The sequence below is a fragment of the Aquarana catesbeiana genome, linkage group LG02 (genome assembly GCF_042186555.1).
Source record: "Aquarana catesbeiana isolate 2022-GZ linkage group LG02, ASM4218655v1, whole genome shotgun sequence".
NCBI classification, from domain to species: Eukaryota; Metazoa; Chordata; class Amphibia; order Anura; family Ranidae; genus Aquarana; species Aquarana catesbeiana.
Genome location: NC_133325.1, coordinates 771,162,726 through 771,186,079, shown reverse-complemented (window position 1 = coordinate 771,186,079; position 23,354 = coordinate 771,162,726). Strand labels below are relative to the sequence as shown.

Here is a 23,354-nt window from a genome sequence, read left to right as displayed (position 1 = left end):
CCATTTCACAAAAAAAGTGTCAAAAATGTTAAGACAATAGCCGGTTTTTGACAATTCCTTTATTAATGTCTTCTTCTTTCCCCGCTTTTTCTTCCATCTTCTTCTGGTCTTCCTTCGATTTTCTTCTTCTTCCTCCATCTTGTTCTTCCTCTATCTTCCTCCGGTCCTCTGCTTCTTCCTCCGGTCTTCTCCGGCATCTTCCTCTGGGTTCCCCGCTACATCCTCCGGACGATCCGCCTCAATGTGAGTCTCCCGCTGTGTGACGCTTCTGTTCTTGTGACAGCTCTTATATAACTGAGGGCGGGGCCACTCGGTGACCCCGAAACCCTCTGCCGCATGGGGACTTCCCTATGGCTTTCCCTGTAGCGTCAAAGGGGGCGGGGCCACCCGGTGACATAACTGGGTGACCCCGCCCCTCTGACGCTACAGGGAAACCATAGGGATGTCCCCGTTCATCAGAGGGGGGGTCACTCTTTTACGTAAAAAGTCATTTTTCAATGACTTTTATGTGTATTGCTGGGACCGACAATTTATTCTTAACCGCAAGTACTTTTAAATGACTTTTTTTTCCTTTAGAAATGTCATTTTGCTCTCGGACTGTTCTAAACACGGGAAACATGCACCACTTTACAGGCATACTATAGACACCCCCAGGTACGAAATTTAAAGGAATATTTCACTTTTATTGTTTCACTTTAAGCATTATTAAAATCACTGCTCCCTTCCATCGGGAGCTCTGGTGAGGTCGCTGGAGGGAGGAGTCTAGTAATGGCGCATGTTTCAACCTGAGCGTACAGCTAGTGATTCTAGTCTCTCACCCTGCCCTATGAACGAGCAATGATCTTCTGATCCTCATGACCGGTCTCCCGCTACATACCACCTCTACCAGCTGTGTTGTAGTGTCGAATCCTCCTCGCCTCGGTCCTCTTCTCACCTCGGTTACGCCATCCGCCGAGGTCAGAGCCTCCTGCTGGAGTGGGTGAGAGGCAAAGCAGTGGGGGTTTACTTTCCCTTGCAGAGATGGAGAACAAACAGACCGGACCCCGGAGGATTCCCCTTCCCATCAGCCTCTAGCATACCAGCCTCCCGGCAGTTAGTCCCTCTTCATGGGGATATGGGTGCGGAGAGAGCGTGAGGGATGACGGACGGAGATTATCTTGTTTGAAGTGGATCTCCCACGTCTTTCATATAATACTCGGCTGTGCAGCTAAGCAGTGTCAGAATTGTCAGAACGGTGGTGGTAGAGGAAACAGCCTCAGAAGTAACCCCTGATGATAAGTGGTTACCCTGGGACAGCCAGAGGGCGCCTCGAGCCCTGAAGGAGAGTTGAAGGTAAAAGGGGATTATCAAGGTGGCTACTCAAGGGCGAGAAGCGGAGGAGCTCATGAGAGGTGCTTTACTGCTTCACTTCCTGTGAGGAGAGAAGGAGGGAAAGAGGGGGAGCCTTGAAGCTGCCATCACCCCCCCCCTTGCCACCTGTGCTTGCTTCTCTTTTTTGTTCATCATGCCCGTTCCTTGACTTTTCCTCCCCCCTCAGGTGAGAACAGCTAATCAGAAAAAGGAAGGGAAAAGAGGAGGAGAGGGGAAAGGCAAGGAGAAAGAAAGGAAAAAACAGCGCAACTCCTAGCCCTAAGGAGTTGAAGAGGTGAATGGACATTTGAACTGAATTGATCCTGCAGTGTATATGAATGCGGTATGGTGAGTACCCTAAAAGTCACTATATTACAAAAAAAAGTGTGTTGTGTGCAGGGACACGTTTTGCTATTACTGCAGTACCTCAGACTGTTTAAACTACATGTGTACAGAGACATATAAGCAAATCTAAACAGATATTGTGGAGAAGAATATCTGAGCACAGTGGTGAAGTAAAGTTCTGAAAAATTTCTGAAAGGACTTTTGTGAGGGGCAGGACAGGACTGAAAGGATTCCTGCCTGCCCAAACTTAAGTGCGCACACACACACTAGTAAATAAAGCAGAGGAGCAAGAGGGGAAGGTGGAAGGGGAGAAGAGGAGGAAAAGGAAAGAAGGGAAAAACCCACCACCCCACAGATGCATATTTTACAAAAAAACATATTGTTGGGATCCAACGGGCAAATAGGGAAGGTTAATATTTGAAGGAACGTGGGAAGTTAAGAAATAACTGAGACATAAGGGGCAAGGCGGCAAGAGGAGGAGCGATCCCCAAATCACCCGTTTAAGCCTGACTATGACCACCAGCCTGGGTCAGATGAATAAATATGTCACCCAGGTGATTTTATTTTGGTAGATCATAAAATACTGGAGCATGTTATGGAGGCAGAGATCGGAATAATCTCGGTATCTGACCATGCTCCAGTAACAGTAAAAATAAGATACAGAGATATAGAGCGGAGAAAAGGGTTATGGAGACTAAATGAAGATCTTATTGATGATGAAGAAGTAGGAAGAATAATAAAGACTGAAATAGACCAATATTTTAAAATAAATGACACACCAGATGTGTCAAGGGCAACAATCTGGAAAGCCCATAAGGCCTATATCCAGGGTTAACTAAAAAAAGAATTAAAAATGAAAAACATAATGAAGGAATTACATGAGCTGGAGCAAATCCATAAAACACACCTAGATACAGATACACACCAGAAGATTATCATAAAAAGATGCCAACTAAATGATATGATGGAGCAGGAAACTAGGAAAGCATTTAAGAACGTGGCGAAAGAGAAGTATATGTGGTGGAATAAACCTGGGAAATATCTAGCAAAAAAATCAAAAGAAAAAAAACCTTAAACTACATTGAAAAAATAAAAAACGAGAAAGGAGAAATTACATACAAAACAAGGATATAGCTAATGCCTTCAAAACATATTATAGTGCATTATATGCAATTAGAAAGAAGGAGACACCTAAGGAGGAAGAGACAAGGAAAGCTAAAATACAGGAATATCTAGCAGAAGTTAATCTACCAAAAATAACAGCAGAAAGCGCAGAGCTATTGGACAATCCAATCACACAGGATGAAATATACAAAGCTTCAAAGGAAACGCCAGGGGGGAAAAGCCCAGGCCCAGACGGCTTTTCAATTAAATATTAGAAAAGATTCAAAGAACAACTTGTCCCAGAACTATGTAATTACCTGAATAAAATAGGGGAGAATGAGGAAATAAGAAAGGAATCACCATGCAAATATCACTGTTATACCAAAACCAGGGAAGGACAGAACTATTTGCTCCAATTAACGGCCTATAGCGTTATTAAACACCGATACAAAACTATACACTAAAGTCCTGGCATCGAGATTAAAAAACTTTATGCTGGAACTGATTAATGTCGATCAAGCAGGTTTTGTACCAGGAAGGGAGGGGAGGGACAATAGTATAAGAACCATGCTACTAATGAAAAAAGAGGAGTGCAGGCCCCCAATGTTCCTAATATCGATTGATGCCGAAAGGGCATTTGATCGCGTAGATTGGGGTTTCATGATGGAATCACTTCGGAGTATAAGACTGGGACCAAGAATTATGAGATGGATAAGTAATCAATATAAAAACCCAACAGCCAGGATGGGGGTCAACGGGAATATGTCGTGTACCTTTGAGATGTGCAATGGGACAACACAGGGGTGCCCGCTGTCGCCACTCCTGTATGTAATTGCACTAGAACCATTACTAACAAAAATCCGAAATAATGTGGACATAGGGGGAGTAAAGCTGGGAGAGGAAGAGCATAAAGTTGCAGCGTATGCAGACGACATACTCCTATATATGACCAAACCAAGGCTGTCACTACCCTGTCTAATTAAAGAATTGAAGGATTATGGAACACTATCGAATTTTAAAATAAATCCCATAAAAACCGTAATATTGAACGTAGGAATAAATAGAAAAGAGGAAAAACTATTACAACATCTACTGAAGATAAATTATATCAAGCCAATTTTATTCCGCTACTAAATGAAATTAAAACAGAGATAAAAAATATAGCCAGGAGACCAATTTCATGGGTCGGCAGAATAAATATGCTAAAAATGGTGATATTGCCAAAAATAATATATAAATTCCAGATGCTCCCAATAGGAATACCACCAAGCTTTTTTAAGGTAATAAAAACAATATTTCTGAAGTATATATGGCAGAATAAAAAAACTAGGGTAAATAACAACTTGCTAACTAGGAAAAAAAAAGGAGGGGTTGGCGCTCCCAGACGTGGGTAGGTACTACAAAGCAATAATCTTAGCTAGACTAGTTGAATGGGCTAATTTAAACACCAAAAAGAGATGGGTAAAGATGGAAGATACACTTTATGGGACACAACTTCAAAAATTACTTGGATACCACCTAAATATAGAACACATAGTAAAATGACACATGAGATAACTAAAATAACACTTAAAATATGGGATACACTTTATAGTAAAGAAAAATGTAAATATAACTCTCCATTAATCTTACTTGCGGGCACAAACTTTTTCGCACCAGGCAAAGGATCACGGATAGGAAAACAAGTGGGAAATGCACAATTAAAAGATATTACAATACACAGGGGAATTATGACAAAGCAAGATTTAATAATGAAGCACGAGTGGTCTTATTTAAAAGAATGGGAATATCTACAATTAAAACATTTTGTAAACACAATCCCCCAACTAATTAGAGAGGAGAAAGAACTAACACCAATAGAAAAGCTTTGTAATATAAAAAATCCTGTAAAACACGGCATATCTCAAATATATGAAATCGTAACAGAACTAGAGGGATATGGGGCCCTACCCTTCATTGGAAAATTGGAACAGGATATCGGCCTAAAATTGGATGAAACGCAAATGATAAGTGCAGTAAATAACTATGCATCCGATATCTCCTCGATAGAGGTAAACTATAAGTGCATGGTGCGTTGGCACCTGACACCAGAAAGAATCAATAAAATCCAGCCAAATAAGTCCCCACAATTTTGGAGGGACTGCAAACAACAAGGAACAACAATGCACATATGGTGGGAATGCCCAGAGATAAAAGAATATTGGAGGGGTATATTAGAACACATAGAGATAAAAACAAGGAAACAATATAAAAATACTTTGGTTCCCTTCCTGCTCAACGTGGCAGGCAATGGCAGAAATAGGTTAAAGTAGAAAGATTTAGAGGAGAACAGATCAATAGAGTGGGTGGGTGGGAAAGGGGATCTTGATATATGTGATGTAATGAATCATTTTAAGATGTGATTTGTTGATTTTTGTTTGTATATCTATAAAACTTATAATAAAAGATTTAATCATAAAAAAAAAAAAATCACTGCTCCCGAAAAAACTACCGGTTTTAAAACCTTTTTTTTGTATTGATCCATGTCCCCTGGGGCAGGACCCATGTCCCCAAACACTTTTTTTGACAATAACTTGCATATAATCCTTTAAAATTAGCACTTTTGATTATTCATGTTCGTGTCCCATAGACATTAACGGTTTACGCGTGTTCGAACACATTTTTTGCCTGTTCGCATGTTCTGCTGCGAACCGAACCGGGGGAGTGTTCGGCTCATCCCAGAGGTGTAACTAGAACCTTCAGGGCCCCAGTGCAAGAAACCATGATGGGCCCCCCTTCCATCCGAGCCCCGGGCTTCCAATTTTGGGAGAGTGTCCATGGACATCTTCCCAAAACCGTGCTTCCTGCATGACCCCTGGGACGTGCATCCAGCGCAATCACATTGTCTCTTTACCATGTGATCAGCTGATCACATGTAAACAGACTTGCCGGTTATCCACAGCCCTTTCCTCACACGCTGTGTCTGTGTGAGGAAAGGAATGCCGTTAACTGTCAAGAATGTCAGTAAATTGTTTACACTGATAATCAGCGCCCCAATCATCAGTGCCATCTATCAGTGCTCATCAGTGCCTTCTATCAGTGCCTTCTATCAGTGCTCATCAGTGCCCATCAGTGCCTTCTATCAGTGCCCATCAGTGCCTTCTATCAGTGCTCATCAGTGCCATCTATCAGTGCTCATCAGTGCCTTCTATCAGTGCTCATCAGTGCCTTCTATCAGTGCCTTCTATCAGTGCCTTCTATCAGTGCTCATCAGTGCCTTCTATCAGTGCCCATCAGTGCCTTCTATTAGTGCTCATCAGTACCTTCTATCAGTGCTCATCAGTGCCTTCTATTAGTGCTCATCAGTCAGTGCCTTCTATCAGTGCTCATCAGTGCCTTCTATCAGTGCTCATCAGTGCCCATCAGTGCCTTCTATCAGTGCCTTCTATCAGTGCTCATCAGTGCCTTCTATCAGTGCCCTCTATCAGTGCCCATCAGTGAATGCTATCAGTGCCCATCAGTGAATGCTATCAGTGCCCCTCACAGTGAATGCTATTAGATCCCATCAGTGCCGGACAGCACGGCTCTGAGCGGAGATCGTGTGTCATATAACAATAGCACAGAGAGACACCGGCGGCGGCATTAATGTTCTATTTGTCGGCCCTCTCTGGCACGGATGAGAGAGGACACACAGCTGATCTCACGGCTCCCCCTTCTCCCCCCTCCCCTCTCCTGTGTGCTACGCAAGAAATGTGAGCTCTTTAGCTTCACACTAGACTGCCCATGGAACACACAGGAGAGGGGAGGGGGGAGAAGGGGAGCCGTGAGATCAGCTGTGTGTCCTCTCTCATCCGTGCCAGAGAGGACCGACAAATAGAACGTTAATGCCGCCAGTGTCTGTGCTATTGTTTTATGACACACGATCTCCGCTCAGAGCGTGTGTGAATAGCAACCCCACTGGGCCCCCCCCCCCCACAGTGGCGGAATGCCGGGCCCCGTCGCAACTGCAACTGTTGCGACCCCGGTAATTCCGCCACTGGCTCATCCCTAGTAATCAGTACAAAAGAGAGGACAGACCATATTGGCCACATAAAGAGTGAGGAAGTATATCTGGTTACAAAGGATGGGGAAATAGCGAAGGTATTGAATTTATTCTTCTCCTCAGCCTTCACGAGGGGAATTGGGGGGCTTCAGTAACCAAAACTGCAGTGTTTATCCTTATGACACATCACAGGAATCGCCTCCATGGTTAACAGAGGACTGAATTAAAATTCGACTTGGGAAACTTAACATTAATAAATCTCTGGGACCAGATGGCTTGCATCCGAGGGTACATAGGGAACTCAGTCAAGTAATTGCCAGACCATTGTTCCTAATTTTTACTGACAGTCTACTGACTGGAATGGTACCAGGTGATTGGAGAAAAGCCAATGTAGCACCAATATTTAAAAAGGACCCAAAATACATCCCTGGGAATTACAGACCAGTTAACCTAAAATCAATAGTATGCAAGCTCTTGGAGGGGATGATAAGGGACTATATACAAGATTTTAGTAACGAGAACAGTATCATTAGCAGTAATCAGCATGGATTCATGAAGAATCGTTCTTTCTAAACCAATCTAATAACCTTCTATGAGGAGGTCAGTTGCCATCTAGATATAAAGGAAGGCCCGGAAATCTCTATGGTCAGCATCCCGGTCCAGCGGATCCTTTCTCCAGTTCGGCGATGGCAGCGGCGAGCCCAGGGAAGCACCAGAGGGCGGCGGGAGGGGTGGACGTCCCCTCTCGCTGCCTATAAGAACAATCAAGTGGCTGAACAGCCGCTATGGCTGTTCTTATGGTGTAGGGAATCACTGGCTGAAAGATATCTGAATGATGTTGAATGATGTCTGTAACTGAAGGCATCATGCAGATATCACTGCTCAAAGTCAAGGACGTCATATGACGGCCGGTGGGCGGGAATTGGTGAAATACAGAAATACACTTTGAAAACATCCAACATCTTAAAATGTTCATACTACACATAAGCTGTGCGCATGGGGTGTGCCGGATGTGTCTGGGCACACCCTGATCACACAGTGCAGTGCCGATTCCTGCTGCTTCATCAATATTGATCAAAATACAATATAAAGAAGCAAACACTGCCAGGTAGACAGTTCTTAGAAATGATCTCATCTAGACTAAATATGTGGAGATATGTTATTAATGCAGTCCTACCTCTTCAGAAACTTACCTTTTTAAGTCATATCTATTCCAAAAAAGTTGACAAAATCTGGGCACCTTGGATTGAAGCATGTGGGTTAATGGTAGAGGAACAGTTAAATGGACCTTTTTGTTCCGTGATCAAGTTACATGCAGCCTTTAAGGCTATAGATAGCCTCCCCTACCCCCCACTCCACATGAGCACCTATGGCCAAGTGTTCCTATCCTCAACCCCCCCACCCATTTCTTTCCTTTGCTTCCTCTTAAAGCAAGCATGCAGACTTGGACATAGATATTGGTGTTTTGGAAGGTTAACAAAACCTGTTTCTAATAAGCCTCCCTCCAGAAACAGAATCTGGAATATTTACCTTCTGTACCATTTAATACAACGGATTTCTCTTAAGGACTTGTAAAGGTAGGATGAGAAGCTCGACAAGTCACCATAGTCACATTCTTCAGATTGTATCTGCTGATCAATGTCCAGGTCTTGTTAGCATACTGCAAATGTTCTGTGGTTATCTTATCTGTATATGGAGTTCAGGAGATCTCCGCGGCTGGATATGCGCCATAGGCTGTACACTCCGGAATTCCGGCACTGTTTATTTCCAGTGTCACAGAGGGCTGAGCTAAAAAGGGACAAACATGTTTCTTTTATTAAAATTGAACATAATGCAAAATATAACATAGCATGATGCAGTATAACACTAGAATTAACACAACCGTTTTTGTATTTCGTCCTGCTTGAAAGCACAGTAAAGATCTCATCAATGTGTTGAAACTCCATCATTTTCCAAGGTTTGGAGCAGATCATAGACCAGGCTGTATTGCTCATTTATATTGTAGTCCACAGAAAGGTCTACACCTTGGCTTATCAGTAGAGATGAGTAAGCTTCTAAAAAGATCTATCAGTTGAAGTTCAGCTGAAGTTTTTAAAAATTCCTAAACCTCCAAAATTGAGAGTTTTGGAACCAGATGTCCATTAAAGTCTTGACTTTAAACCAGACTCCAAAAAGTGCATATTACAGAGCAGCAAATTATGCAAACTCGTGAAGACTGGTTTAGGAAGCCCCTGGCTGTCCAGCCTGGTGAGAGGATGGGGCCTGAACCACTTTAAAAATTGTACCAGGGATGCTAAGATCAAGGGTGGGACCTTGTAATATTGAGAGTAAAGCTAAGACGTTTTAGGCAATAGCAGAAACAGATATAACGCAGAAAGGGTCTTTGAAGTAACCTTTGGTTCCAGAACCCTTTTATAATTTGAAACCACAAATTGACACCTGGGGAACAGACCACAATGAAAACCTGACAGGGCTGTAATACTTCCCTATACTAGCCTATACATGTATTTTAACTTTACAAAGAAACAAAGAGGGGCGCAAACATCTAATGCATTACCTCCAACACCATAGCAATTTATTAAAAAGCTAAAAACATAATCATATTGTTATGGTGTTGGAGTTAATGCATTAGGCATTTGCACCCTCCTTTGTTTCTTTGTAGTACTTTTGGAGTTTCGGCACTCAAGGAGAGCAGCATCGCCGGGAACTGCCTTTGTACAATTGGATGTGGGACAGAGTGAGCGCTGAGACTTGTTTGTGTTCAGAGCATATACATTTTAACATCATCACATTCACAAGTACAAAATCACAAAAGTCCCCTCATTCCTAATCCTCCAAAATTCAGAGTTTTGGAACAAGTTGTTGAAGTCTTGACTTTGAACCCGACTGCAAAAAGTGTGTATTACAGAGCAGTAAAAAAATGCAAAATTCTGCAGACTGGTTTAGAAAGGTCAGGCCCTGTTCACATTTGAGTGTATTTGACAAATGGGTTTCTTTGGTACATTTTTGGAGAGGAGGGAGGCCCATTCAAAATGAATGGTGCCGCTCCAAAAACATGCAAAAAGACGCGTCACTCAAGTCTAAATGGGGCCTAAAGGGTGGCTTGGCGCATGGAGAGATAGGACGTGTCTCCTCTGAGCTCCTGCTCCGGCCACAATAATCACCGCCATACTGACGGCACACTCGGCACTCATCCCGCCCTATGAGCAGGCGCGGCAGCAGCACAGCTCCCCGATCCACCGGAGCACGAAAAGCGGGCAATATCGGCCGGTATCTCCAGAAAATCGGCCCAGAGGGCAGAACCACCCCAGCATCCAAGATGGAGGCGACACATGCAGCCACAGCACAGGCTGCCACACAGATACACCCCAGACAGACACTGCATTCCCCACAGGGCTCAGAGCACAGCTCTCACTGCTCTGGAAGCCCATGGCCCACATCTCACAGCTCCAGAGATGGCTGAGATATGGAAGCATACTTAAAAGCACTACCCACTAAAAACGACATAGAATCCTATATCAGCAGACTGGAGAGATCATATAAACAAAAGCTGACTGACCTACTCAGGGATATCGGTCACCGCATTGAGAACATTGAACACACAGTGGAGGATTCAGTTACAAAACTCACTGAACACGAGGAGAATCTCCATGAACACACCATACAAATTCATCAACTGTTCTATGGGCTGGATGACCAAGAGAACAGAAACAGACGCAATAATATAAGGATCCGTGGCCTGCCAGAAATGGTAGAACCAAAGGACTTAGCAATTGCAGTTACAGCCATATTCAACCAAATCCTTTTACAAGACCTTTGCCCATCAGTTAGCCCCAATCATGGCACAGGCCTTTGAGGAAGTAGAGGATGCACACCCCCTATCCTCTCATTTACTACAGGCCCAAATAGTTGTCATTCCCAAACCAGGGAAGGATCACGCAAACGGCAGTAACTATAGACCCATCTCACTATTAAATGTGGACCTCAAACTGTTCTTCAAGATAATCGCGAACCGCCTTGGCCCCATACTACCCGACCTAATACACAGTGATCAGGTAGGCTTTGTCCCAGGCTGCGAGGCCAGGGATAACACCACAAAGACCCTCCATCTGATCACCTACGCTCAACGTAAGCATAGCCCCGCCTGACTGCTAGCATGCGACGTGGAGAAAGCATTTATAGACCTAGCTGGTCGTTTCTCCGATTATCGCTACAGCAGATCGGACTAGGACCCAAAATCTTAGCAAAAATTATGTCCCTCTACTCCAACCCCTTTTCAAAAGTTACTGCTAATTGTGAACACTCAGAGAGATTTGAGATCAACAACAGGATCAGACAGGGCTGCCCATTACCCCTCCTCCTTTTCGCTATAACCATTAAACACCTAGCCCAAGCAATTCATCGCAACAAATCCATACATGGTATCCCCACCCCCCCCAGCTCATTGTAAGCTCTCTCTATATGCAGACGACCTACTACTTTACGTGACACAACCACACATTAGCATCCCCTCCTTTCTCCATGAGCTCAATCGATTCGGCGCTCCATAGCAGTTTTAAACTGAACATAACTAAAACAGAGGCCCTGAACATATCCTTACCCAACCATACCCTATTATTGGTTTAACAAAACTTTCCCTTTCATTGGCAAACTAAATCTATCAAGTATCTAGGGACTGAGATCCCTCGTAACTTCCATGACATCTACCCCCTAAACTTCAGCTCTTTACTGACTAAAATCGACGATCACTTGACTCTTGGCACCACCTCAAGTTACCATGGCTTGGGTGCATCAATGTTCTTAAGATGGTTGTCCTCCCCAAACTACTCTACTTATTCCAGGCCCACCCAATTACCCTCCCAATGTCCTTCTACTGAACACTACGCTCCCTAGCGATTAAATTTGTATGGCAACACCACCCCTCCAGATTAAAACACAGTTTTATGCTCACACAAACACACCAGCGGTATTGGTCTCCCTGATTTCGAAATATATCATGCTTTGGCAATATTCTCCATATTACGTGAATGGTTCCCACGCCCTAAACCATCAACACTGATTGAACAAGATATGGCACAAGTAGACTTATGGGACCTGCTCTGGAGATACCACCTCAAATACTGCACCATGTCTATGCTTTCCCCATTGACCAAGGCAGCGCTGGCTTTGTGGTACTGCCAACATACAGCTTATGCACTATCCACCGACTCCAGCCCTTTAACACCTATGTTTGACAACCCGAAACTTCCCGACTATGGGAAACCTCAGGACGGGTGGGTGGCTATGAGAGGACAGACTGGCCAACAGCAACAACAGGCAGATTCATACCACATGGCAGATTCATACCACATGAGGGACACCAACCCCCCACAGCAAATTGGTTATCCTTGATGTTCTTGATGAACTTTTGCTCTACCCTACACTTATCCGGTCGAATACATAGGACCCTAACGACCTTCGAGGAAATGTGTGGTCTCTCCCAGGTCCCTAGACATACGTTATCTTTAAGATACAAGGAAATTCTCTCCCACACACATAACTCTGCCCACCTTTACACAAAAGTGTTCTAGATTTCTAGGTAAGGAAATCACCCCGGGTGAATGGCAGACCTCTGTGATGTTGACCAAGGCGAAGGCAGAGATCCTCTGGACTGGACGGCTTAAGTAGGCAGGACTGACGAGCAGGATATCATCAACAGCTGAGTAACTGTGGAGAGATAGGAGCTGGCAATTAGCTAACAGCTGAGCGCTCTGAGAAGGAAGGGCTGAGCCCAGTCCTGACAGTACCCCCTCCTCAAAGACCCCTCCCCCTCGGCGGACCACCAGGCTTGAGGGGAAAACGTCTATGGAAATCACGGAGGAGGACAGGGGCATGTACGTCCGAGGATGAGACCCAGGATATCCATAGGGATACCGATTGTGGGTCTGGTTTCTTATCCAACATCATAAGGGACGACTTTGTCCAGTTGATCACTAAACCAGAGTAGTGGCCGAACCTTTGAATGACCCCCGTGGCCTCCCTCAGGGAAGACGACATGTCTCCCAGTAGGAGCATGGTGTCATCTGCATACAACATCAGTTTTTCAGGCAGCTCTCCATACCGAAACCCCTGGACTCCTGAATTAGAGCGAATACAGACTACCAATGGCTCGATAGCGAGAGCAAACAAAAGAGGGGAAAGAGGGCATCCCTGCCTTATGCCTCTAAATAGGCTAAAGTACGGAGATACTCTCCATGACTCTGTGATTGCTGCCTTTGGGGAGCTATATAACGTCCCACACTCCGCTTGAGTGCTTCCGTCAGTAATACCGCTTCCTCCAGTCTGACCATCAGAGAGATATATTATTATAGCTGCATTGACTACAAGTCTACCTGAAAATAGCTTGTAGAATCTTGAATGATTTATTGGACAGAATACAGCCTTTTTGTACACTTTTAACACAAGGGGTTTGATAATGAGGTAGGGATGGCTCATGGATACTCCCCCTCCCCTCTAGCAACAACTTAAAAGACAATAATATAATTAACATGTTAATTAACACAAACAACAATGGGTGAAAGACTCTTGGAGCCCACACTAGCCTTATTTACAATAAACACATTATAGCAGACAACAGACAGGTGGCTGGAGTTGATGATATCAGCATCTTCTAGGAGCCCCAACATTATGAATCAGTCACTATTTATAATATGGCATATAAAGGGTTCCCAAAATCTGTGTCTTGGGGGGATATGGACCTGAATCCAAAGTAACACCACCTCAAGGGTCCCCAAGCATTCAGCTCACAAAGAGCACCGTTCCCCCAAATGCCAGGGCCCATGATCGGTAGGCAAGAGGTTAGCATTCAGTCCCCTTCAAAAGCCTCTGTCCTGGCTAGGTCTGTCACATTTCTCCCCTTTCGGCAGGAGACTAACACAGGAGGAGACCCCAGACGGGTTGACTCCGAAGTTAGTCCATAGTTTCAGTCCTCTAATGCCTGTACCCACACAGTACCCCAAACAAATTGTTCCAAACAGAGCATTACTCACCCAGCCAACCTCTGCCTCTCTCATAGAACATACCCGCTGCTGGGGGGAAGTGGAGCTGGAGGTCCTTCCCCCTGGAGTCCCTTTAGCCGCAGGAGAGAAGACAGGGTGGCTGGGCTCAGTCTGTCATGCTGTGGGCATCTGGGCTGACTGCCCAGCATCCCTGGGGTATACAGATGGAGACTGAAGTCCCATCCACCTTTACAGGAAATCCGTCCTCTGTTAGTTGAGGGCAGAGGCCAGCAGCGCTCTGTTCCGTTGCCAGCAGTTCAGCTGGGCGTAGGAGCTTCCCTACATCATCTGCTCCAGCTAACTGTTGGGGAGAAAGGCCGACTGCCCGGGCTCCCTGGAACTCCGCAGTTGTTGCCGGTGCTGGGCAGAGGCTAGTAGCACTCTGCCCGGTTGCCAGCACTTCTGCTGGTTTTCTGTTAGTGGAGACCACAGGCCCATCCACCGACACTAGATCAAGCTGCAGTTGTGAGGTGACGACTGCATACTCTCCTTGGATCCTGATCTGCAGCTTGCGATAGACTGCCACCTCCTCACCTTGGGCCTCCAGAATTGCTGCAGGTGTGGGGCAGAGGTCTTGGACCCTCTCTCCGGTTGCCAGCACTTCTGCTGGGGGTTTGCTAGGTGGTTCCTCCTCTACAGAAACGTCTATTAAATCCCCAGTCTCTGGAATTGCTAAAAGTGTGGGACAGAGGTCTTGGACCCTCTGTTCAGTTACCAGATCTTCAGCTGGAGAAGTTTGTTGTAACTCCATAGATGCTGCTGGCAGAAAATCACATGTCCCTGTCAGTGTTGTGGGAGAAAGGCCGACTACCTCTTCTCTCAAGAAGACCGAAGCCACTGTTGGTGCTGGGCAAAAGTTAGCAGAGCTCTGCCCTGTTGTCAGCACTTCAGGTTTGGAGACGGTAATCTCTGGAGTTTCCACTGCCAATTCTCGGCATGCTGCTGAACGTGTTCTAGCAGTTTCCTGTATGCCCTTTCCAGATGCTGTTCCTTCCTTAGCAAATGGTCCAGATCAGATTTAAGCTCTGAGACCCCTGCAAGACCGAGCATAGCCTCTCTATATTCTCGCAGGTCCTCAAGGGTAGGTTCCCCTTCATCACCAAACACAAAACGATCTGTTAAGCCGCAAACACGCGAGCAGACTTTTCGACGGACTGAACTCTGAAGGACTTTTCGACGGAGTTCCGACGGAGTTCCAACGAAACTGACTTGCCTACACACAATCACACCAAAGTCTGACTGATTCGAACGTGATGACGTATGACCGGACTAGAATAAGGAAGTTCATAGCCAGTAGCCAATAGCTGCCCTAGCAGCGTTTTTGGTCCGTTGGACTAGCTTATAGACAAACGGATTTTTCGATAGAACTCGAGTCCGTCGGAAAGATTTGAAACATGTTCTATTTCTAAAGTCCGTCAGATTTTTCGACAGAAAAGGTCAGATGAAGCCCACACACGATCAAATTGTCCGACGGATTCGTTCCATCTGACCTTTGCTGTCGAACAGTCTGGTCGTGTGTAAATGGCATAAGGCTCTCCCACAGCAATCCAGGGCCTCCAAAGTCATATCCCTCTGGAGAGCATTCTGTTGTCTCCCCTAAATATCCCTGCTCTGCGTGCCATTGCAGAGCCCAATAATGATTGTCCAGCTCTATCTCCTGCTGTACCAGCCTGTCCAACTCAGTCACTCATTGCTCCTAGGGCCGCTCTCCCAGGAAAGCCATCCGCAATGCCCGTTGGTCACTGGCCCGTTGCTCTTGGGTTGGAAAGTACTTGCCCTGTTTTATACCAGTGAGCTGGAGGGCTCCAATCCAGAGCTCCACCCGAATTTGCTGCCTGAGCTCCAGGTAAAACTCTGGGAACTCTGATGCCAGGTCCATATCTCCGTTGGGGTGACTGAAGTCTGCTATCCTGATCTTGGATCCAGGTGGAGATTTGGATGTTCCAGACTGCAGGAAACGTCCCACTTCTGCCACCAATGTAACGGAACGTCCCACACTCCGCTTGAGTGTTTCCATCAGTAATACAGCTTCCTCCAGTCTGACCATCAGAGAGATATATTATTATAGCTGCATTGAATACAAGTCTAGCCGAAAATAGCTTGTAGAATCTTGAATGATTTATTGGACAGAATACAGCCTTTTTATACACTTTTAACACAAGGGGTTAGATAATGAGGTAGGGCTGGCTCATGGATACCTCCCCTCCCCTCTAGCAACAACTTAAAATACAATTATATAATTAACATGTTAATTAACACAGCACTTAAGGCAGCCTAAGTGACCAGACATTCAGTCTCCGCAGGTCAATGTGATCAGCTCTTTCAAGGCTCATGTATTGTTCAGAATTAACAACCAAGAATAGTCTTTGGGCAAATCCAAGAAAACCTTCTCACAATAGCAGAGTTAATTAACACAAACAACAATGGGTGAAAGACTCTTGGAGCCCACACTAGCCTTATTTACAATCAACACATTATAGCAGACAACAGACAGGTGGCTGGAGTTGATGACATCAGCATCTTCTAGGAGCCCCAACATTATGAATCAGTCACTATTTATAATATGGCATATAAAGGGTTCCCAGAGTCTGTGTGTCTTGGGGGGATATGGACTTGAATCCAAAGTAACACCACCTCAAGGGTCCCCAGGCATACAGCTCATCAAAGAGCACTGAACCCCCAAATGCCAGGGCCCATGATCGGTAGGCAAGAGGGTTGCATTCAGTCCCCTCCAAAAGCCTCTGTCCTGACTAGGTCTGCCACAGAGGGCATCCCTGCCTTGTGCCTTAAATAGGCTAAAGTACGGAGATACTCTCCCTGACTCTGTGATTGCTGCCTTTGGGGAACTATATAATAATTGAACCCATGCAATATATTCCTTCCCCAGCCCAAATTTGTGAAGGATAGCCCATAGATATGACCATTCAATACTATCGAAGGCCTTGTGGGCGTCAAGAGCGAGCAAAGCTCTATCCCCCATGTTATTAGACCTTGACTGTATATTGATAAATAGCCTGCGTAGATTTATAGCCGAAGATTTCTGAGGTATAAACCCTGCTTGATCGGAATGAATTATGGAGGATATTACCTTGTTCAATCTTATGGCCAACACCTTTGCCAATATTTTTACATCTGTTTGAAGAAGGGATATCGGTCTATAGGAGCCGGGGTCCAAGGGGTCCTTACCAGGCTTTAGGAGTAAGACTATAATGGTTTTAGTCATAGAGGGTGGGAGGCACCTATTTTTTTGGCTTTGTTGAACACCTCTAACAATTTAGGCAATAGGGACTCATCATGTTGCTTATACACCTCTGCTGGAATACCATACTCCCCAAGTGCTTTGGAGTTAGGGAACATCCCAGTCACCACTTGAAGCTCCTCCAAAGTCAGAGGGGCATATAGTTGTTGCCTTGCACTATCTGTATCTGACTGGGATTTACTAAAATCTTTAATTATTAATTATTATTAAATAATTTTAATAATCGGACACTTACCTGTCCTGGACCCCAGCGATGTCGGCACTGCAGGTGATGTTTCCATCAGCTGTCGGGTGCATGCCGCCGCTGCTGCCATTGCCGGTAAGGCAACCCGGTAGTGAAACATTATGGTTTCATGCAGGGTCCCTACTGCGCATGTGCGAGGAACCGCTGCGCTGTCCTACTGGCCCGGTGGCGGGGGAAGGAGGAGGGAGCCAAGCTGTGACGTAATGTGCCACGGCCCCGACTACCGAAAGAGGGGATAAGATACCTGTCAAAGACAGGTATCCGCCCCCCGCCCCTCCCCCTGAAAAGGTACCAAATGAAGGGAAGTTCCACTTTTGGGTGGAACTCCACTTTAATTAAAAAAAGCTGATGTTAGAAGCTGATTGGCTACCATGTACAGCTGCACCCGATTCTGAGTGCTCCAGTTTTAGGAAATCACCCTCGTTGCCTTCTACTCATTTGCTCTGGGCACAGCACCTCCTGCTCTTTGCTCCGCTATCGGTTCCAGGACTTCCTGGAGAGAGTTCATGTGACTGTGCACTCTGGGGGCAAGAGCTGCAAGTCCACGGCAGTAAGAAAAAGAAAAGAAAATTACAGGTGTTGTGCTAGGTCAGTGGAAGCCAGCAAGTGACACTGAGAAAGGCGTATAGGGTGTGACATCTCATGCGATTTGGAGCTTTTAGTCGCACCGGTGTGAACAGGGGCTCGCTCTAAGACTCAGTTCACACTGCTGCGACTTGGGATCTGAGTCGTGTGGCATGTGAAATCCTATTTTAGTCAATGAGAGCTGTCTCAAACCCACAACAGTAAAATCAGTCTGTATATGCAGTAAAGCATGCTTGTTATACTCACTGTGGAACCTAAGGAGTTAATCCTCCGCATTGTGTAAAAAGGCTGTTTGATTCTGCTTCTCTGATCCTCTCCTTCTTCCACAGTCCCCAATCCATCTGCTGATAGTACAGAGCCTTGAGGGCACTATGCACATGCTCAGTTTGGTGTGTATTGCTAGAGTGTTTTTTTTTCTTGGGAGGGTGCATGTGATCAGCACATAGTCAATCAGCACTGTCATAGGACAGTCAGAGTAGAATGAAAACTCCTCCTACAAGCTTTAACCAGACACTGATAGAAGTCACAAGACTGCTATATCCTGCTAATGAGAAAAAGTGTTTAGCAGTTTATATTTACTAAAATAATTGCATTTCCATGTACTGTAGGAGACCAGATATAGTGAATCGGGGCTCCTGGGTTTAGTAACATCTTAATTAGCACTACTGAAGTCGCTCCAACTTTAGAAAAGGTTCCTGTACTACTTCAAGGCGACTTCTATCTGACTTGTCCCCATAGACTTTAATGGAAGTCGTCTCCAAGTCAGTCGGATCCTTATATTAACCGCTTAGCAACCACCCACCGTAGATATACTGTGGCACGGCTGTGTTTTGGGTCAGGGGCGCTCGCCACCAGTGACCCACTCCCGCTGTAATTGGACAGCGGGAGCCAATCAGCGGGTCCGGTGGATGCAATGTCCGAGAAAGGCAGAACGGCGGTCTATGAGAAGGGAAAGTGCTGATCTTGTGTTCCTGCTAAGCAGGAACAGCGATCTTTACATTCCCCCAGTCAAAGCACCTCCCCCACACAGTTAGCAATCACTCCTAGGAAACACATTTGATTGCCCCTGATGGTAAACCCTTCGCAGCCACTGTCACTAGTACAGTGACAGTGTATATTTTTAGCACTGATCACTGTATTAGTGTCACTGGTCCCCAAAAAGTGTCCAAAGTGTCAGGTGTCTGATTTGTCTGCCACAATCCTGCTATAAGTCGCTGATCGCCGCCATTACTAGTAAAAAATAAAAAATATCCCATAGTTTTTAGACGCTATAACTTTAGCACAAACCAATCAATATACACTTGTTGGGATTTTTTTTTGCACGACCGCGCAATTGTCAGTTAAAATATCGCAGTGCTGTATCACAAAAAAATGGTCAGATTAGGTAACGGAAGTTCTGTCAGCTGCGCATGCGTTCTAGGTTTGTTCATCTGCAGTGGCGGCTGGTGCTCCATTTTTTTGGGGGGGGCGCAAACAAAGCCCCAACCAACCCCATACCCCCCCCCCCCGTCACTCGCCCGCATTAGGGCCTACAGATAGATAGACACTGGGTGGGATAGATAGATAGATAGATAGATAGATAGATAGATAGATAGATAGATAGACATCTATTCCTATATACTGATCTCCATGTATACACCGCTGGGATCTGTAGTAGGATTTTATATAAACCCATGTATTTCATATTATTCATATTTATTTTTATGTGTTATTAATACCAGTAGTGGTATCAATATCAATAGTAGTAGCAGTAGTAGTAACAGTAGTAGTAGTATCAATAGCAATAGTAGTAGTAGTATCAATAGTAGTATCGATATCAAAAGTAGTAGTATCAATATCAATAGTAGTAATATCAATATCAATAGTAGTAATATCAATATCAATAGTAGTAATATCAATATCAATAGTAGTAATATCAATAGTAGTAGTAGTAGTAGCAATATCAATAGTAGTAGCAATATCAATAGTAGTAGCAATATCAATAGTAGTAGCAATATCAATAGTGATAGGGAGATATAGATAGGGAGATATAGATAGGGAGATATAGATAGGGAGATATAGATAGGGAGATATAGATAGAGAGATATAGATAGAGAGATATAGATAGAGAGATATAGATAGAGAGATATAGATAGAGAGATATAGATAGAGAGATATAGATAGAGAGATATAGATAGAGAGATATAGATAGAGAGATATAGATATAGATAGAGAGAAAGAGATATAGATATAGATAGAGAGATATAGATAGAGAGATATAGATATAGAGAGATATAGATAGAGGAGTATAGATAGAGAGATATAGATAGAGGGGTATAGATAGAGAGGTATAGATAGAGGGGTATAGATATAGATATATAGATAGAGAGATATAGATATATAGATAGAGAGATATAGATAGAGGGGTATAGATAGAGGGGTATAGATAGAGGGGTATTGATAGAGAGATATAGATAGAGAGATATAGATAGAGAGATATAGATAGAGAGATATAGATAGAGAGATATAGATAGAGAGATATAGATAGAGAGATAGAGAGATATAGATAGAGAGATATAGATATAGATAGAGAGAAAGAGATATAGATATAGATAGAGAGATATAGATAGAGAGATATAGATATAGAGAGATATAGATAGAGGAGTATAGATAGAGAGATATAGATAGAGGGGTATAGATAGAGAGGTATAGATAGAGGGGTATAGATATAGATATATAGATAGAGAGATATAGATAGAGAGATAGAGAGATATAGATAGAGAGATATAGATAGAGGGGTATAGATAGAGAGATATAGATAGAGGGGTATTGATAGAGAGATATAGATAGAGAGATATAGATAGAGAGATATAGATAGAGAGATAGAGATAGAGAGATAGAGATATATAGATAGAGAGATATAGATAGAGGGGTATAGATAGAGAGATATAGATATAGATGTATAGATAGAGGGGTATAGATAGAGGGGTATAGATAGAGGGGTATAGATAGAGGGGTATAGATAGAGGGGTATAGATAGGGAGATATAGATAGAGAGATATAGATATATAGATAGAGGGGTATAGATAGAGGGGTATAGATAGAGAGATATAGATAGAGGGGTATAGAGAGATATAGATATAGACATATAGATAGAGGGGTATAGATAGAGGGGTATAGATAGAGAGATATAGATAGAGGGGTATAGATAGAGAGATATAGATAGAGAGATATAGATAGAGAGATATAGATATAGACATATAGATAGAGGGGTATAGATAGAGGGGTATAGATAGAGAGATATAGATAGAGGGGTATAGATAGAGAGATATAGATAGAGAGATATAGATAGAGAGATATAGATAGAGAGATATAGATAGAGAGATATAGATAGAGAGATATAGATAGAGGGGTATAGATAGAGGGGTATAGATAGAGAGATATAGATAGAGGGGTATAGATAGAGGGGTATAGATAGAGAGATATAGATAGAGGGGTATAGATATATAGAGAGATATAGATAGAGAGATATAGATAGATAAAGATAGAGGGGTATAGATAGAGAGATATAGATAGAGGGGTATAGATAGAGGGGTATAGATAGAGAGATATAGATATATAGAGAGGTATAGATAGAGAGGTATAGATAGAGGGGTATAGATAGAGAGATATAGATATATAGAGAGATATAGATAGAGGGGTATAGATAGAGAGGTATAGATAGAGGGGTATAGATAGAGAGATATAGATAGATATAGATAGAGGGGTATAGATAGAGGGGTATAGATAGAGAGGTATAGATAGAGGGGTATAGATAGAGGGGTATAGATAGAGAGATATAGATATATAGAGAGATATAGATAGAGAGATATAGATAGATAAAGATAGAGGGGTATAGATAGAGAGATATAGATAGAGGGGTATAGATAGAGAGGTCTAGATAGAGGGGTATAGATAGAGAGATATAGATAGAGGGGTATAGATAGAGAGATATAGATAGAGGGGTATAGCTAGAGGGGTATAGCTAGAGGGGTATAGCTAGAGGGGTATAGCTAGAGGGGTATAGATAGAGAGATATAGATAGAGGGGTATAGATAGAGGGGTATAGATAGAGAGATATAGATAGAGGGGTATAGATAGAGAGATATAGATATATAGATATATAGATAGAGAGATATAGATAGATAAAGATAGAGGGGTATAGATAGAGAGATATAGATAGAGGGGTATAGATAGAGAGATATAGATAGAGAGATATAGATAGAGAGATATAGATAGAGAGATAGAGAGATATAGATAGAGAGATATAGATATAGATAGAGAGAAAGAGATATAGATATAGATAGAGAGATATAGATAGAGAGATATAGATATAGAGAGATATAGATAGAGGAGTATAGATAGAGAGATATAGATAGAGGGGTATAGATAGAGAGGTATAGATAGAGGGGTATAGATATAGATATATAGATAGAGAGATATAGATAGAGAGATATAGATATATAGATAGAGAGATATAGATAGAGGGGTATAGATAGAGAGATATAGATAGAGGGGTATAGATAGAGGGGTATTGATAGAGAGATATAGATAGAGAGATATAGATAGAGAGATAGAGAGATAGAGATATATAGATAGAGAGATATAGATAGAGGGGTATAGATAGAGAGATATAGATATAGATGTATAGATAGAGGGGTATAGATAGAGGGGTATAGATAGAGGGGTATAGATAGAGGGGTATAGATAGAGGGGTATAGATAGAGGGGTATAGATAGAGGGGTATAGATAGAGGGGTATAGATAGAGAGGTATAGATAGGGAGATATAGATAGAGAGATATAGATATATAGATAGAGGGGTATAGATAGAGAGATATAGATAGAGGGGTATAGATAGAGAGATATAGATAGAGAGATATAGATATAGACATATAGATAGAGGGGTATAGATAGAGGGGTATAGATAGAGAGATATAGATAGAGGGGTATAGATAGAGAGATATAGATAGAGAGATATAGATAGAGAGATATAGATAGAGAGATATAGATAGAGAGATATAGATAGAGGGGTATAGATAGAGGGGTATAGATAGAGAGATATAGATAGAGGGGTATAGATAGAGGGGTATAGATAGAGGGGTATAGATAGAGGGGTATAGATAGAGAGATATAGATAGAGGGGTATAGATATATAGAGAGATATAGATAGAGAGATATAGATAGATAAAGATAGAGGGGTATAGATAGAGAGATATAGATAGAGGGGTATAGATAGAGGGGTATAGATAGAGAGATATAGATATATAGAGAGGTATAGATAGAGGGGTATAGATAGAGAGATATAGATATATAGAGAGATATAGATAGAGGGGTATAGATAGAGAGGTATAGATAGAGGGGTATAGATAGAGGGGTATAGATAGAGAGAT

At 43.3% G+C, this 23,354-nt stretch overlaps 1 long non-coding RNA gene across 1 annotated transcript in view; it reads right to left on the bottom strand.

Moving 5' to 3' along the window:
- LOC141129347 (uncharacterized) overlaps window positions 1-8,602 on the bottom strand; it is a 177,939-nt gene extending 169,337 nt beyond the window's left edge. The window contains exon 1 of the long non-coding RNA XR_012241812.1: window positions 8,351-8,602. This is a non-coding gene — a long non-coding RNA (uncharacterized lncRNA). The remainder of the gene's footprint in view (window positions 1-8,350) is intronic.
- Window positions 8,603-23,354: the final 14,752 nt, after the last annotated feature.